The sequence below is a fragment of the Pan troglodytes genome, chromosome 6 (genome assembly GCF_028858775.2).
Source record: "Pan troglodytes isolate AG18354 chromosome 6, NHGRI_mPanTro3-v2.0_pri, whole genome shotgun sequence".
Lineage (NCBI taxonomy): Eukaryota > Metazoa > Chordata > Mammalia > Primates > Hominidae > Pan > Pan troglodytes.
Window position 1 is genome coordinate 29,374,803 of NC_072404.2, and position 13,227 is coordinate 29,388,029.

The 13,227-nt window shown below is 39.1% G+C and overlaps 1 pseudogene; it reads right to left on the reverse strand.

The window, feature by feature from the left end:
• Window positions 1-11,946: 11,946 nt before the first annotated feature.
• Window positions 11,947-12,668, reverse strand: LOC107975615 (ATP-binding cassette sub-family E member 1-like; annotated as a pseudogene).
• Window positions 12,669-13,227: the final 559 nt, after the last annotated feature.

Genomic DNA, 13,227 nt, shown 5'->3' on the forward strand with positions numbered 1-13,227 from the left:
TCCTGGGTTCAAGTGATTCTCCTACTTCAGCCTCCCGAGTAGCTGGGATTACAGGCACCAGCCACCACACCTGGCTAATTTTGTATTTTTAGTAGAGACAGGGTTTCACCATGTTGGTCAGGCTAATCTTGAACTCCTGACCTCAGGTGATCTACCTGCCTTGGCCTCCTAAAGTGCTGGGATTACAGGCATAAGCTAACGTGCCCAGCCAATTGTTAAGTCTTTTATAGAGACTAGGTCTCATTATATTGCCAGGGCTGGTCTTGTACTCCTGGGCTCAAGTGATCCTCTTGGTTGGCATCCCAAAGTTCTGGGATTACAGGCGTGAGCCAGGGTGCCTGGCCTCCAAAGGGTTTTTCTGAGGGACTCCCACAGCACTGAATTAACGTCTTCACTAGTGACAAACACAGAAAGATTCTTTAAAACTGAAATTCACTGAAGTAAAAGGGACAGGAACATAGGGAGAAAATGATTCTACAGCCGTCATAATTTTTTTTTTTTTCGCGACGGAGTCTCGCCCTGTTGCCTTGGCTGGAATGCATTGGTGGGATCTCAGCTCACTGCAACCTCTGCCTCTCGGATTCAAGCGATTCTCCTGCTTCAGCCTCCCAAGTAGCTGGGATTACAGGCATCCACCACCATGCCCGACTAATTTTTTGTATCTTTAGTAGAGACAGGGTTTCACCATGTTGGCCAGGCTGGTCTTGAACTCCTGACCTCGTGATCCACCCACCTCGGCCTCCCAAAGTGCTGGGGTTACAGGCATGAGCCACAATGCGCAGCCTCCAAAGGGTTTTTCTGAGGGGCTCCCACAGCACTGAATGACGTCTTCACTAGTGACAAACACAGAAAGATGAATGTACTTTAAAACTGAAATTCATGGCTGGGCGTGGTGGCTCACACCTATAATCCCATCATTTTGGGAGGCTGAGGTGGGTGGATCGCCTGAGGTCAGGAGTTCGAGACCAGCCTGACCAGAAGGGTGAAACCCCATCTCTACTAAAAATACAAAAATTAGCCAGGTGTGGTGGTGTGTGCCTGTAGTCCCAGCTACTTGGGAGGCTGAGGCAGGAGAATTGCTTGAACCCAGGAGGCGGAGGTTGCAGTGAGCTGAGATCCTACCAATGCACTCCAGCCTGGGTGACAGGGCAAGACTCCGTCTCAAAAAAAAACAAAAAACAAAAAACGAAACCAAAAAATCCCAAAACCAAAAACTGAAATTTACTGAAGTAAAAGCGACAGGAACATAGGGAGAAAATTATTCTACAGCCGTCATAATTTTTTTTTTTCGAGACAGAGTCTTGGTCTGTCACCCAGGCCAGTGGCACGATCTCGGCTTACTGCAACCTCTGCCTCCCGGGTTCAAGCGATTCTCCTGCCTCAGCCTCCCAAGTAGCTGGGACTATAGGCGCGTGCCACCATGCCTGGCTCATTTTTGTATTTAATTTTTTATAATAGGAATAGCCAGCTATGTCTTGAAGATTACAAAAACATTCAGATTTTTAAAAATTCAGAGAGCTCGGTGTGGGTGACTTGCACCTGTAATCCCAGCTATTTGGGAGGCTGAGATGAGAGGATCACTTTAGGCCAGGTGTCCCAGGCCAGCCTGGACAACATAGCAAGATCCTCATTTCTTAAAAAAGTTTTAAACAATTATCTGGGCTTGGTGGCACACACCTGTAGTCCCATCTACTCAGGAGACTGAGGTGGGAGGATCACTTGAGTCCAGGAGTTCAAGGCTTCAGTGAGCTATGATCATGCTACTGAACTGCAGCCTGGATGACAGAGTGAGACCCTGTCTCAAAAAAAGAAAAAATAAGTTCAAAGAAAGGAGAGGCATAATTCTTTGGAATGATGGCCTAGTACAACGGTTCACACCTGTAATCCCAGCACTTTGGGAGGCCAAGGGCAGGTGGATCACCTGAGGTTAGGAGTTCAAGACCACCCTGGCCAACATGGTGAAACCCCATCTCTACTAAAAATACAATAATTAGCCGAGTGTGGTGGCGGGCACCTGTAGTCCCAGCTACTCAGGAGGCTGAGGCAGAATTGCTTGAACCTGGGAGGCAGTGGCTGCAGTGAGCCAAGATCATCATCATTGCACTCCAGCCTGGGCAACAGAGTGAGACTTGGTCTCAAGAAAAAAAAAATTCATTGGAATGAGATTTTCTTTCATTTATTGTAATTCATTCATTAAATATTTAGTAAGTTCCTATTATTTGCTCTGCACTGTGTTAGATGTGCCATGATCAAGAGGATTGGGTTGTCCTGAAATAGTCAATTCTGATCACATAATTTAAAATGAACTCAGTGAAGAAGAGAAAAAGGAGATGTCTGAAAAAGCCATTGTGATAGTATGCGGCATTTTCTAATTAGTTCGGATATTAATAGAAAATATATGCATGACAGAAATAAGGAAATGTGACTAAAGATGAATAGAGTTCCACAAATCTGTGAAAATGGCATGAGGAATTCTAAAGCTCAAATGAGGGAAGAATTGCAAAGCCACTAACAACAAATAAAACAGTTTCTTAGGCCAGGCACGGTGACTCATGCCTATAATCCCACCGCTTTGGGAGGCCAAGGTGGGTGGATCACCTTAGGTCAGGAGTTTGAGACCAGCCTGGCCAACATGGTGAAACTCCGTCTCTACCAAAAATACAAAAATTAGCCGGGGGTGGTGTCGTGTGCCTGTAGTGCCAGCTACTCGGGAGGCTGAGGCAGAATCGCTGGAACCCAGGAGGTGGCAATTGCAGTGAGCCAAGATCACACCACTGCACTCCAGCCTGGGCGACAGAGTGAGACTCTATCTAAAAAAAAAAAAAAGATCACATTTACCTCCAGAAGATAAAAGAAGACCTAGGTCTGATGCTTGGGCTGTGTAGTGTGAACAAGTGACAGAGGAAGCAGAACTCTTTGAGTCTGTCTTCTGTGTCAACGAAAATGATCTGGATACTGATGAAGGTAAAACAAAAGTGGGTCAGAAGGAACTGGAGCCCAAGATGGGTGAGAAGTGTGAGAATATATAAATTGTACAGTGATCTAAATAATTTTCAATTATCAGTCCTACGTGAATTATATCTCAGCTTACTCAGAGAGCCCTGAATGAGTAGATTAACAGATATTCTGTTATTTGAAAATCAAGGAGAATGAAATCAAGATCGGATATTAACAAATACAGTGGCAATTTCTAATAGGAGAAGGTAGAGCTCTCAAATTATATGCTGATGAAATTGGTTTTGATTCTGGGCAAGATTCAAGAAAGAATTCTTCAAAGTATCATTTATGTGGTCATATAAAGGAAACACCTTCTTAGAAGTGAGAGTTTGATAAAGACGTGTATTTTCAAATTCACTTTACTTTATTTTTATTTATTTATTTTTTTGAGACAAGGTGTGGCTCTGTCACCCAGGCTGGAGTGCAGTGGCACGATTACTGCTCACCGCAACCTCCACCTCCTGGGCTCAAGCCATCCTCCCACCTCAGCCTCTTGAGTAGCTGGGACTACAGGTGCAAGCCACCATGCTTGGCTAGTTTTGCAATTTTTTTTTTTTTTTTTTTTTGGTAGAGACGGGATTTCCACATGTTGCCCAGGCTGTTTTCCAACTCCTTGGTTTTTCAAAGTGCTAGGATTACAGGTGTGAGCCATTGTGCGTGGCTAACTTTACTTTCTTTCTTTTGACATGATTAATGAATTTGTAAAAGAAGGAATGCAAATGACAGGAAATCTTTTTTTTTTTTTTTTTTTTTTTTGAGACAGAGTCTCACTCTGTTGCCCAGGCTGGAGTGCAGTGGTGCAATATCGGCTCACTGCAACCTCCGCCTCCTGGGTTCAGGTGATTCTCCTGCCTCAGCCTCCTGAGTAGCTGGGATTACAGGTGCACACCACCATGCCCAGCTAATTTTTGTATTTTTTAGTAGAGACGGGGTTTCACCATATTGCCCAGGAGGGTCTTGAACTCCTGACCTTGTGATCCGCCCACCTCAGCCTCCCAAAGTGCTGGGATTACAGGTGTGAGCCACCGCACCCAGCCAACAGGAAATCTTGACTTCCATAAGGCTATAGAATAGGTTTCTCAGGGTACCTTCCAGACTGCAAGGTCCTTGAGTGTAAACGATTGTGCCTCATTTGTCATTGTGTCCTCCAATGCCTGCCTGAAACAGATTTTTCTTTTTTGAAGAAACATCCTGAGATTTAGCTTTTATTTATTTATACACAATAGTTGTACATATTTATGTGGTACATATGGTATTTTGACACATGCATACAATGTGTAATGATCAAATCAGGGTAATTGGAATGTCTATAACCTCACATATTTATCATTTCTCTGTGTTTAAAACATTCCAAATCTTATCTTCTAGCTATTTTGAAATATATGATAAATTATTATTAACTGTAGTCACCCTACTGTTCTATTGAACACTAGAAATTATTCCTTCTATCTAACTGTATTTTCGTACCCATTACCTAACCTCTCTTCATCCCCCCTTCCTCCTCCCCTTCCTGGCCTCTGTAACCACCATTCTATTCTCTACCTCCATGAGATCAGATTTTTAGCCCTCACATATGAATGAGAACATGCAATATTTGTCTTTCTGTGCCTGGCTTATTTCCCTTAACATAACATCCTCTAGTTCCATCCATGTTGCTGCAACTGGCAGGAGTTTATTCTTTATTATGGCTGACTAATATTCATATATAAATATCACATTTTCATTTCTCTCTCTGTCTTTTTTTTAATACCACATTTTCTTTATCCATTCGTTCACCCACTGATGGACTCTCTTAGTTTAAGATTCCATTCGTTGGCTATCGTGAATATGCCGCAATAAACATGCAAGTGCAGATATCTCTTTGGAATGCTGATTTCCTTTGTTTTGGGTATATAACCAGCAGCGGAATTGCTAGATCATCTGGTGGTTCCCTTTTTAGTTTTTTGAGGCACGTCCTCTGTACTGTTTTCCACAGTGGCTGTACTATTTTACATTCCCACCAATAGTGTAGAAGTGCTCCTCTTCTCCTTGTTAGCATCTATCCTTTCCTTTTCTTTTCTTTTCTTTTCTTTTTTTTTTTTTTTTGAGACAGAATCTTGCTCTGTCGCCCAGGCTGGAGTGCAATGGCATATGGGCTCACTGTAACCTCTGCCTCCTGGGTTCAAGCAATTCTCTGCCTCAGCCTCCCGACTAACTGGGATTACAGGCACCCGCCACAAGGCCTGGCTAATTTTTGTATTTTTAGTAGAGACAGGGTTTCACCATCTTGGCCAGGCTGATCTCGTGATCTGCCTGCCTTGGCCTCCCACAGTGTTGGGATTACATGCATGAGCCACCGTGCCTGGCTTCTTCTTTTTTTTAACCTTTCCTATGGTGCTGAGTATTTGTTATTTTTTATCTTTTTGATAATAGCCATTTTACTGGGGTAAGATATCTCATTGTGGTTTGATTTGTGTTTGCCTGATATGATTAGTGATGTTGAGTTGGTTTTTTTTTATATACCTGTTGGCCATTTGTATGTCATTTATTTATTTTTAGAGACAAGATCTTGCTATATTGCACAGGTTGGACTTGAACTTCGGGCTTAAGAGATCCTCCTACCTCAGCCTGATGAGTAGCTGGAACTACAGGCATGCACCACCATACCCTTGTACATCTTCCTTTGAGAAATGTCTATTCAGATCTTTTGCCTATTTTAAATTGAATTATTTATTTTTGCTATTGAGTTGCATGAACTCCTTGTATATTCTGATTATTAATTCCTTGATAGATGGATAGTTTACAAATGTTCTTGTAATTTTTTAAATTAGTAAATTATTTTGTAGAGACAGGGTCTCACTGTGTTGCCCATGCTGGCCTTGAACACCTGGCCACAAGCCATCCTCTTGCCTTGGCCTCTGAAAGTGCTGGGATTACAGATGTGAGTCACTGCACCCAGCCAGTTTGCAAATATTTTTCCCTTTCTGTAGGTTGTCTCTTCACTTTGTTAATTGTTTCCTTTGCTGTGCCAAAGCTTTTTAGTTTAATATAGTCCTATGTGTCTATTTTTGTTTTTGTTGCTTGCGCTTTTGAGGTCTTACACAAAAAAAATCTTGCTCAGACCAGTGTTCTGGAGCATTTCCCCAATGTGTTCTAGTAGTTTTGTAGTTTCAGGTCTTAGAATCAGCTCTCGAAGCCATTTTGAGTTTATTTTTGTGTATAGTGAGATATAGGGGTCTAGTTTTATTCTTAGGCACAATGGGTATCAGTTTTCTGAGCACCATTTATTGAAGAGACTGCCCTTTCCCCAGTGTAAATTTTTGGCAGCTTTGTTGAAAATGAGATGGCTGCAAAAGTGTGGCTTTATTTCTGGGTTCTCTATTCTGTTCCATTGGTCTATGTGTATGTTTTTATGCCAGTACCATGCTGATTTGGGTACTATAACCTTTTAGTATATGTAGTATACTACTGAAGTCAGGTAGTGTAATGTCTCTGGCTTTGTTCTTTTTGCTCAGAATTACTTTGGCTATTCAGAATCTACTATGGTTCTGTACAAATTTTAAGATTAAAATTTGTAACAATCTGGTCTGGCATGGTGGCTCACGCCTGTAATCCCAGCACTTTGGGAGGCCAAGGCCAGAGGATCACTTGACATCAGGTGTTTGAGACCAGCCTGATCAACATTGTGAAACCCCGTCTCTACTAAAAATACAAAAATTAGTCAGGCATGGTAGTGCACGCATATAGTCCCAGCTACTCAGGAGGCTGAGCAGGAGAATCACTTGAACCTGGAGGCGGAGGTTCCGGTGAGCTGATGTGGCACCACTGCACTGCAACCTGGGTGACAGAGGAAAATTTTGTCTCAAAAAAAAAAAGTAACTGTTTCTTTTTATGTAAAAATGTCATTGGTATTTTGATAGGGATTGCATTGAGCCTGTAGGTTACTTTGGGCAGTATGGACATTTCAACAATATTAACTCTTCCAATTCGTGAACATCAATTATCTTTCCATTTTTTTGGTGTCCTCTTCAATTTCTTTCATTAATATTTTATAGTTATCATTGTAGAGATCTTTGATTTCTTTGGTTAAATTGATTCTTAGGTATTTTATTTTATTTTTGTAGCTATTGTAAAATGGGATTGCTCTCTTGATTTCTTTTTCAGATTGTTCACCGCTGGCATATAGAAATGCTACTGATTTTTATATGTTGCTTTTTGTATCTGCAAACTTTACGAAACTTATCAGTCCTAAAAGTTTTTTGTGATATCTTTAGTTTTTTCTCGAAATAAGGTAATGTTATCTGCAAGGAAGGACAGTGTGACTTCTTCTTTTCCAATGTGAGTGTTCCTTATTTCTTTCTCTGGTCTAACTGCTCTGGCTAGGACCTCCAGTTGAATAAAACTGGCAAAAATGGGCACTCTTGTCTTGTTCCAGATATTCAAGGAAAGACTTTCAATTTTTGTCCATTCAGTATGATGTTAGCTGTGGGTTTGTCATACATTGCCTTTATTGTTTGAGGTGTGTTCCTTCTATACCCAGTTTGTTAAGAGTCTTTATCATGAAGGGATGTTGAATTTTATTCAGTGCTTTTTCAGTATCTATTGAACTGAACTATGGTTTTTGTCTTTGATTCTGTCAATGTGGTATATCATGTTTATTAGTTTGCATATATTGAACCATCTTTGCTTCCCTGGGATCAATCTCACTTGATCTTTTACATATTAATTATTAATTTAATAAGTAATTATTATTGAAGAGACTGTCTAATAATATTAATATTAATAAATTTAATATTTATTTTTAATTTAATTTAGTTTGTTAGTATTTTGTTGAGGATTGTTGACTATGTTTCTCAGGGGTACTAGAATAATATAGTTTTCTTTTGTTATTGTGTCTTCATTAGGTTTTGGTATCAGGGTAAAGCTGGCCTCACAGAAGAAGCAGTACCTTCTTATTAATTTTCTGAAATAGGTCTGAATAGAATTGGTATTATTTCTTTACAAGCTTGGTAGAATATAGCAGTGAAGGCATCTGGTCCTGGGCTTTTCTTTATTGGCAGACTTTTTATTATGGCTTTAATCTTGTTACTTGTTATTGGTCTGTTTAAGTTTTCTATTTCTTCATGATTTGATCCTGGTAGTTTGTATGTGTCCAGGAATATATATATATATTCCTAAGTTGTCCAATTTGTTAGCCTGCAGTTGTTTATAACAGTCTTTAATAATCCTTTATGTTTCTGTGGCATCAGTTGTAATGTATTCTTTCTCACCTCAGATTTCATTCATTTTATTTTTATTTATTTGTTTATTTTATTATTATTTTTTAGAGATGGGGTCTTGCTATGCTGCCCAGGCTGGCCTTGAACTTTTGGGCTCAAGTGATCCTCCTGCATCAGCCTACCAAGTAGATGGGATGCATGCACCACCACATCTGGCTATTTTTCTTTAATTGATACTAATATTTGTACATATTTATGACGTAACTGATATTTTGATATATGCATAGAATGTGTAATGATCAAGTTAGGGTACTGAAGATATCCTTCACATCAAACATTGATCATTTCTTTGTGTTGGGAGCATTTCAAATCTTCCCTTCTTGCAACTTTGAAATATACAATATATTATTGTTAAACATAGTCACCCTACTGGGCTATTGAACACTACCTACTACCTAAGTGTATGTTTGTACCATAACTTATTTTTTTCCTTTTTGAGATGGATTCTCACTCTGTCCCCCAGGCTGGAGTGCAGTGGTACCATTTTGGCTCACTCCAAACCCTGCCTCCTGGATTCAAGCGATTCTCCTGCCTCAGCCTCTGAGCAGCTGAGATTACAGTCGCCTGCCACCACACCCAGCTAATTTTTGTATTTTTAGTAGAGATGGGGTTTCACCATGTTGGCCCGGCTGGTCTAGAACTCCTGACCTCAAGTGATCCACCCACCTCGGCCTCCCAAAGTGCTGGGATTACAGGTGTGAGCCACCATGCCTGGTGTGTTATTTTTTTTTCTTTTCAATAATAACCATTATAACTGGGGTAAGATGTTATCTTATTATGGTTTTGATTTGTATTTTCCTGATGATAAGTGATGTTGACTTTTTTTTTTTTTTTTGAGGCAGGATCTCACCCAGGCTGGACTGCAGTGGTGCGATGAAAGCTTACTGCAACCTCGACCTCCCACCTCAGCCTCCTAACTGGCTGGGACTACAGGCATGCATCATTACATCCAGCTAATTTTTAAATTTTTTGTAGAGATGGGTCTCACCATGCTGCCCAGGCTTATCTCAAGCTCCCAGCCTCAAGCAGTCCTCCCAACTCAGCCTCCCAAAGTGCTGGGATTACAGGTGTGAGCCACCACACCTGGTCTTATAATGTTTACATTGATTTGCATATGTTGAACCATTGTTGCATCAGCTGGATGAATCCCATGTGATCATGGTATCTGTCTAAATATCTTTTTAACGTGTTTTTGGATTCAATATGATAATATTTTGTTGAGGATTGTTGACTCTATGTTTATCAGAGATCTCAGCCCATAGTCTTTTTTTGTGATGTCCTTGTCTGGTTTTGGTATCAGGGTTATGCTGATCTGACAGGATGAGTTAAAAAGTACTTCCTTCTCTTAATTTCTTTGGAATAGTTTGGGAAGAATTGGCGTACATTGTTCTGTATACGATTGATACGATTCAGCAGCAATGCCATCTGGTCCTGGACTTTTCTTTGTCGGGAGTTTTTTTAAATTACTGATTCAATCTCATTCCTCATTATTAGTCTGTTTAGGTTTTCTATTTCTTTGTAGTTCAATCTTGGTGGTTGTGTGTCCAAAAATTTTCCATCTCCTTCCATTTCTTAGCATATAGTGGCTTGTTATAGTCTCTAATAATCTTTTGTGTATGTGTGGAATCAGTTGTAATGTCTCCTTTTTTCCCCCAATTTTGATTATTTAGGTCTTCTTCCTTTTTTTTCTTGATTAGTCTAGCCAGGTTTATCAATTTTGTATATCTTTTCAAAAAACAAACTTTTTCTTTCATTGATCCTTTGTATTGTTTTTAAGTCTCTATTTCATTTAATTCTGCTATTTTTTATAGCTTTTGCTTATTTTATTCAATATTATTTGAACTTAATCATTCACAAATTTAACCTATCCTTAAAAGTAGGCATTACTTATTTTAGTATAATCCAATTTGCATACAAAACAAACCCTTTACATATTCACACTTAGGAAGTACACAGAAAAAAACATGAAAGAATATACATTATTATTATTATTTTTTTTTTTTGAGACGGAGTCTCGCTCTGTCGCCCAGGCTGGAGTGCAGTGGCGCGATCTCGGCTCACTGCAAGCTCCGCCTCCCGGGTTCACGCCATTCTCCTGCCTCAGCCTCCCGAGTAGCTGGGACTACAGGCGCCCGCTACCACGCCCGGCTAATTTTTTGTATTTTTAGTAGAGACGGGGTTTCACCGTGTTAGCCAGGATGGTCTCGATCTCCTGACCTCGTGATCCGCCCGCCTCGGCCTCCCAAAGTGGAATATACATTATTAAATTCAAACACTGGTAACCTTTGGGAGGGTAATAAAGGGAGATCACTTTTTATCCCATTCTGTATATTTGAATTTTTACAACATGTATTTATGGATTACTCACATAAATTTTTTTTAAGAGGTATAATGAGATCCAATTAAACCACACTTTCTAGCCATTATTTGCATATTAATCAAGACTTCTATTATTTCAAGTAGCTCTTAAAGTTTGTGAAATGCTTTCTAATTTCCCCCTCAATTTTGCTTGCCCTAGTCATTTATTTAGTAAACCCTCTTCCTCACTCATAAGTTAATTCCAGTTTTGTCAGAAGTACAACTTAAAGTGGCTCCAGGCTACAGGTAATCCTGTTCAAAATTCAGGAACTAAAGAAATTTGGATGGGTGTTTGGAACTAAAAAAAGGTTTAGATAATGTGTTCTATATCCAAACTCATAAATGAATGTATGTGGTATCAAGGAATACTTTGTATTGCTATTTGGGGACTTTTGCATTAATGTTGCCTTTAGGGAAGTGGTTTATAATTCTTGGGTGCCCACTGGAAAAATCTGTGGAACTTTAAAAAAATACATAGATGCTTAGGTTCCATCTTTAAAGATTTTGAGTCTGTGGTTGTAAGGGAAGCAAATATTCTTTAGAAATGCTTTTTCCGAAGAAGAAGAAGAAGAAGAAGAAGAAGAAGAAGAAGAAGAAGAAGAAGAAGAAGAAGAAGAAGAAGAAAAGAAATGCTTTTTCCTAAATCTCGATCAGTGATTATATAAATATATGTGTAAAAAAATGACATTACCCAGAGAATGACTGAATACAGAACCTTACGGAATGCAAAAACTAAAAAATTCAGAGTAAACTTAGGTTTTTTTTGGGAGGAAGGGAACAGAATTGGTTTCTGCTAAACATGTTCAAAAGCACCAAAAAGATTAAAAACAATTAAAAAATACTTATTTTTCCAACAGTGGTGTTTTGCAGTAGATAATCTTCCTCGGAAACCATATACTGATAATATAGTGCAAAGACTGAAAACAAATAATAAACATAATCCTGATGTTTATTTATCAAATGTCAATCAGTGGAATCTTTGACTGGCTTTTAAAATGAGGGCAGTTTCGTTACACTGGCATACTTGGCAAACCAGGTAAATACAGAAACCCTTTTCAAGATTTAAAAAATGGAGCAACACTGGTCAGCATTTGGTATGTGAATATAATACATCTACTGAAAATCTTCCCATACATCATGAAAACTTGAAGGTAATTTGTATAGCTTGAAATGTCTTTAGAATATTAGGCACAAAAGGGCCTCATCAGGAACAGTAAAGTGGCATTTTCTGTGTTTCAACTACAATTTAGAACCCAACTGGCTTTGATGTTATATTAAGTAAATTATACTTCAAGCTCCAGAGTATGTGGGGCATAAAATCCTGATTCGAGTTTTATATGACAAAAATTCTAGTAAATATTCCTTTTACTAAGTGGCTTATCAATATTCTCAGACTCAATCTAATCAAGAAAAAGTAGTTTCCACTCTTCTTTTGTTCTACATCCTTAATTAAATTAAATTTATTTATTCGTGGTCTATAGTGGTTTGGATCTCTTCTGAATGTAGTTTCAAGCTGAGACTAAAATGTATTCATGCCAGCCAAAAGGGTTTGAGGACTGTTTGCAACTGTGTTCTTAGTAGATGGAAGACCATAAAAAATGATGACATGATCCGCTAGATAGGTGGCCATGATGAAGTCATGTTCCACAACAAAGGCTGTCTTTTTTGCATGAAGTATGAAACGTTTGACAACTCGAGCTGCCATCAGTCTTTGCTCAGAATCCAAATATGCAGATGGTTCATCAATTAAATAGACATCAGCAGGTTTGCCCAAACAAAGGGCTAAAGCTACTCGCTGTAGTTCACCACCCGATAATGTCTGCACCTCTTGATCGATGATGTTTTCAATTTGCAGAGGCTTCATTACATTAGTCACAAATTGTGGATGTGTATAAGCATCTCTTATTTTTTCATGTAGTAACTGGCGAACACTTCCAGTTAATTTGGGACTAATTTTCTGTAACTTATAACTGACATTTAGAACTGGTACTTCTTCTTCATCAGGTTTAAGTCTTCCAGCAAGCATTCTGATAAATGTCGTTTTACCCATTCCATTTTCCCCTAGCATCATCACCATGATTTCAGAATCTGTAAACTCTCCAGCTACAATTGCTAGCTCAAACTCTCCCATTTTTAATTCATTCCTGAATATTTATACATACACATCATTTTGACTTCTTCTTCATTTGCTGTCTCAGCCACTTTAAAAACAAGTGATGCATCTTGGAATCTCAAGTTTTCTGTTGGAACATAGCCATCCAAAAAAATGTTTATGCCCTTTCTTACACTAAAAGGCACAGTGACAACTCCATAGGTGCTTGGTACACCATATAAACAGCAGTTGAAATCAGAGAGATAGTCTAATACACCTAGATCATATTCCACTACAATGATATATCTGTCTGGATTTATCAGAGATTGTATAGTAATAGCAGGCTTTAAATGCTGTTTGACATCTAGGTAACTAGAAGTCTCACCAAACATGAAAATATCAGCTTTCTGTATGCAAATGACAGCACAGGCAAATCTCTGCAACTCTCCTCCTGAAAGATCTTCAACATTTCGTTCTGTTAGGTGGGTTAATTCAAGCTGCTGACATACAATTGCCTGTGTC